Genomic DNA, 6,016 nt, shown 5'->3' with positions numbered 1-6,016 from the left:
AATGGGGAAGGAATTGTCATTTCAAGAAGTGGTTTGAACAGATTAGAACAACCGGATATCCATATGTAAAAGAATGAAGGTGAATCCATATCTCATCATACACAAAAATTGACTCAAAATAGACCAGAGACTTAAATGGAGGAGCTAAAACTGTAAAACTTTCAGAAGACAGAGGAGTAAATCTTTGTGACCTTAGGTTAGGCAATAGTTTCTTAAATATGACACTGAAAGCATAAGTGACAAAAGAGAAAAATAGATAAATTGGACTTCATCAAAATTAAAAACTTTGGTGCTGAAAAATGATACTATCATGAAAGTGAAAATGTAATCCGCAGAACTGGAGAATACGTTTGCAAATCATCTATCTCATATCTAGAATATATAAAGAACTCTTACAATTCAATAATAAAAATACAAATAGAGTTTTGGATCCAAAACAAGATGGAGCAGACTCACTGTTTCCTGCTCCTCTCTTCTAAATAACAGCTAATTACTCAACGATGATAAAAGGACTCTAAAAGCAGGGCAGAGGAGGCAGCCGGCTAGAGACCTCAGGACTTGGGACACAACAACGTGGTCACTTCCTTGAGTTTCCTTTAATCCCTCATTTCCCTGGACTGGGTGCTGGAGAGGCCAGCACGTGGTCTGATCCACTAGCAGCAGCGACAGCAGCCGGGCCCTAGGTCGTCCCAGACCCGCCTCCATGACTAGGGCACCTGCACACATTTCCATATAGCTTCAGTGGCAGCAACAACAAAGCTCTTTGAAACTATAAAGAGTGTGTTCTCCAACCACAGTGGAATTAAATTAGAAATGAGTAACAGAAGGAAATTTCGGAACTGAAAAATACAATAACCAGAATAAAAAGCTCACTGAATGGATGCCGTAGGAGAGTGGCGATGACAGGACAGAGTTACTAAACTTGAAGACAGATCAATAGAACTTATTCCACCTGAGTAACAGAGAGCAAATAAACTGAAAAAACTTAGCAGAGCCTCAGTGATCGGTGGGACAATAACTAGAGAGCTAACATTTGCATCATCAGAGTCCCAGGAGAGGAGAAAGAGTGTGGGACTGAAAAGGTATTTGAAGAAATAAAGGCTTAAAACTCCCCAAATTTGGCAAAAGACACAAACCTACAGATTTAGGAAGCTGAGTGAGCTCCGAATAAGAATAAACCCAAAGGAACACCCACCAAGACATATCATAAATAAACTTCTAGAAACTAAAGGCAAAGAAAAAATCTTAAAAACAGGCAGACAGAAATGATGCATTACCTATAAAGGAACACCAATTCAAATTACAGAGAACTTCTCATCTTGAAACCATGGAAGCTAGAATGAAGTGATACATTTTCCAAGTGCCAAAAAGACAAATAACCCAACTAAAAATTGGGCAAAGGATTTGAATAGACATTTATCTAAAGAAGCTATACAAATGGCCAAAAAGCACACGAAAAGATGCCCAACATCATCACTCATTAGGTAAGCAGAAATCAAAACCACAAAGAGATACAACTTCACATCCACCAGGATGGCTATAATCCAAAAGACAGACAAGTGACAAGTGTTGGAGAGACTGTAGAGAAATTAGAACTCTCACATTGGCGGTGAGTGTGTGGAATGGTGCAGCCATCTTGGAAAACTACAGGCAGTTCTTCAACATGGTAAGCACAGAATTGGCCTATGATGCAGCAATTCTACTCCTAGTTATATACCCAAGAGAAATAAAAAATATGTCCACACAAAAACTTGTGCTCAAATGTCTACAGTAGCATTGTTCATAATAGCCAAACAATGGAAACAAATAAAATGTCCATCGACCAATGAATGGATAAACAAAATGTATATCCATACAATGGAATCCTGTTCAGCTATTTAAAGGAGTTAAGTACTGCTATAACATGGATGAACCTTGAAAACACTATGGCAAATGAAAACAGCCAGTCACAAAGGACCATATATTGTATGATTATGCTTTTCTGAAATGTCCAGAATAGGCAAATCTATAAAGACAGAAAGTAGATGAGTGGTTGCCTGGGGCTGCAGTGGGAGGAGAGGCAGGAATGGGGCATGTAATAAGCTGAAAAACGGCCCCAAAGATATCTATGTCCTAGTCCCTGGGACCTGTGCATATTACCTCATATGGCAACAAAAGAGTCTTTGCAGATGTGATGAAGTTAGGAGTTTGAGGTGGAACGATTATCCTGGATTATGTGGCTGGACACTAAATGCAATTACACGTATCCTTATGAGAGGAAGGAAGAGGGACATTGGAACACCCACACAGGAGAAGGTGATGTGAAGATGGAGCAGAGAGAGATTTGAAGATGCTGGCCTGGAAGATGGGAGTAAAATAGTCACAAACCAAGGAATGCTGGCAACCACCTTATACTGGAAGAGTCAAGGAACCGATTCTTCCCTAGGGTCTCTGGAGAGATCGAAGCCTTGCCAATACCTTGATCTTGGTCCAGTGATACTGACTTAGGACCTCTGGCCTCCAGAACTGTGAGAGAATAAGTTTCTGTTGTTTTAAGCTACCAAGTTTGCAGTAATAGAAAACTCATACAGGGTGTGACTGCTAACGGTATGCGGTTTCATTCTGGAGAGATGTAATGTTCTAAAATTGGATTGTGGTGATGGTTGCCCAACTCATGAATATGCTAAAAATCACTGAATGTGCACTTTAAGTGGGTCAGTTTTTTACTATGTGAATTATATCTCAGTAAGGCTGTCAAAAAATCTTTATGACCTTGGGTTAAACAAAGATTTCTTAGCTATGACACAAAAAGTATGATCCATAAAAGATGATATATTAGACTCCACCAAAATTAAGAACTTTTGCATCTGAAGATACTAATAAGATACATACACCTCTATGTTCACTGCAGCATTATACACAATAGCCAAGACGTGGAAGCAACCTAGGTGCCCATCGAGGCACGAATGGATAAAGAAGATGTCGTATATATACACAATGGAATACCACTCAGCCATAAGAATTGATGAAATCCAGCCATTTGTGACAACATGGATGGACCTGGAGGGTATTATGCTGAGTGAAATTAGTCAGAGGGAGAAAGTCCAATAATGTATGATCTCACTCATAAGTAGAAGATAAAAACAATGACAAACAAACACATAGCAAAGGAGATTGGATTGGTGGTTACCATAGGGGAAAGGGGAAGGGCAAAATGGGTGATTAGGCTCACAGGTGAGGGGATGGAATATAATTAGTTTTTGGGTGGTGAACATGATGTAATCTATACAGAATTTGAAATATATTACGATGTACATCTGAAAGCTATATAATGTTATAATCCAATATTACTGCAATTAAAAAGATAAAAAGTATAAAAAAGGTGAACTACAGAATGGGAAAAATATTTGCAAAGCACCTATTTGATTAAGGACTTAGAATATACAAAGAGCTCTCAAAATTCGATAAAAAGAAAACAAACAAAAAATGAGGAAAAGATTTGAACAGACCCTACCTCAAAGAAGACATATTAATGGCAAATAAGCACATTAAAAAAGATGCTCAATATCATTAGTCATTAGAGAAATGTGAAATAAAACGACAGTGGATACTACTACACCCTATTAGAATGAGGGGGGAAAATACAACGCTGAAAAAAACCAAAATGCTAGCAGGCTAGGGAGCAACTGCAACATTGCTGGTAGAAATGCAAAATGGGGCAGCCACTTTGGAAAACAATTTGTCAGTTTCTTTAAAATTAAATATCACCTTACCATACAACCCAGCAACCCCACTCTAGGTATTGACCCAAGTGAAATGCGAAATTCTGTTCACACAGAAACCTGTGTACACATATTTGTAGTAGTTTTGTTTGGAATAATCCCAAACCGGAAACCAGCCTAAATGTCTCTCGACAGGGATATGGATGAAGAGTTGTGGTACATCCATACAATGGGACCTGACTGAGCAATCAAAGGAACAGAGTACCGACACACCCAACACACAACATCGCAAACGCATTATATTTAGTGAAAGAAGCCAACTCAGTATGCTACATACTGTACCATCCCATTTTTGTAACATTCTGGAAACAGTGAACCGTAGAGGGAAAAGAACAAGATCAGGGTTTTCCTGGAACTGAGGGTGGAGGGTGGGGATGATTATACTTTTGGGGGTAATGGAATGCTTTTATAGCTTGATTATGGTGGTGGTTACAAGTCACTAGGGGTTTGTCAAAGTCCCAGGACTTCCCACGGAAAAGGGTGAACTTTACTCTATGTAAATTAGACCTTAATTTTTGCATGGGAGAAATAAATATAAATAAACAAAAAATATAGTGCTGTGTTAAATTATTTTGTCCATAAAAGCCTAACGTATACAATTTTACAGGTTTTGCTAAATCCTTCCAAATTTTCCTCAAGAAATGCTGAGTCCAGTTTATACTTCCTCCATCGGTGGAATGAGAGCATTTGGGTTCTGGCCAACACAGCTGTCCCAGTGGTCGCACCTTCCACAGAGCCTCACTCGGTGCTGGGCACACTGTCGGAGCCTAATGGAAGCATGGATTCCAGGTACATGAAGTCCCCACGAGAGATCAGTGAGATGCTCCACTCCGGAAGCCATTTACTGTTCTGATGAAGCAAAGGAAGGAAGATACCATGTGTGTTCAGAGGAGAAATAGCCTCTGAACTCAGGGACCTGAGGACTGGGGCAGACACTGAAAAGGAAGAGCGAATAAGGAACTCATGATGTCTCCTGGGAGCTGAGAGGTCTGAAGAGACAACTGCACCTCATTCCTGTACCCCCAGAGCCTAGCACCACGCATAGCACATAAGCTTGTAGGAACGAACGAACGAACGAACGAACGAACGAATGAATGAATGTTAAGAGACTATGAAAGTTTGGGGTGAGCAAAGAAAAAGCTCCCTTGGTTTGGGATTTGGGGGTTCAAGCTCAGTTTAACACTGTGTCCATGCAAACTTGAGGACTTTTATACTCCGGGTCCCATCTAAGGAGAAGAAAGTTGGCCCAGGTGAGTGGGGGGTGGGGCACACACTGTTGTAGGGATCCACCTGGCTCCCTGTACCCCTAAGGAGCAGATGACACAGCTCCTGGATGTCAGAAGTCTATCCTGATTCTCAGCCCTGGGGACTAAGTGAAGGGTGGGGTCTTGGCCAACTGCTGGGTCATTTCATCTGGAGCTGGGCGGCTGTATAGGCAAGATAGGGTTGATTGAGAGGAAGTGGAGTGGGCATGCCTGTGTGCTGGCTGGGGGCCAGATCTAGGGGAAGAAGGGGATGGGGGCGTGGTTTCTGGAGAAGAGATGGGGGAGGGGAAGCATTGGTGTCGCTTTAGGAAGCCTGCAAGGGGGAGCAGGAGTCTAGAGAGAACTGCTGGGTGACTGGAGAAGACGGTAGGAGGGGCAGAGAGAGGGATAAAGATAAGGAGACATGCGGGAGCAAAAAGAAGAGGCAGCTCGGAGGCGTGTGCTGGCACATGTTTGTGTGTGTGTGTGTGTGTGAGAGAGAGAGAGAGAGAGAGAGCTCCTCCCTGAACATGAACTTGATGCTCTGAGTCTTACAATCTGCATCTGTTTTCCTCATCACTCTAACGGGGACACAAATAAGATCGCATGTGAGTGTGGAAGAGGTTATTTGTAAGTGAGCGTGAGTGACTGTTGGCAGCAGCCAGGAGTCTGGAAGAGAGAGAGGCAGGGCACCAGAATGAATGCATTCTGTGAGGATTGAATGAATGAATGTGAATTTATAAGATCCTCCTTGTGAATGTACGTCTGTGAAAAATGCAGGGTCCAAGATGTCCCACCCCAGCCCCATAGCTCCTACCCCCGGTTCTCTGGACCCAGAGGATTCCAAGGAGGTCTGTACCTGAGGTTCTAGAAACTTCACACCAGCCCCCTAGAATCCTCCACCTCAGACTAGGAGGCACCCCTATTGGACCAGTTTCCGGGAAGGAATCAGGAGAGGGTAGGGAGTCTTCTGACCCTGAGAGCCCTCCCCGGGCTGGGGGGCCCCAGACT

This window comes from Equus przewalskii, chromosome 19, assembly GCF_037783145.1.
Source record: "Equus przewalskii isolate Varuska chromosome 19, EquPr2, whole genome shotgun sequence".
Classification (NCBI taxonomy): Eukaryota; Metazoa; Chordata; class Mammalia; order Perissodactyla; family Equidae; genus Equus; species Equus przewalskii.
The sequence above is the reverse complement of the archived record's forward strand: the minus strand, read 5'-3'. Positions refer to the sequence as shown.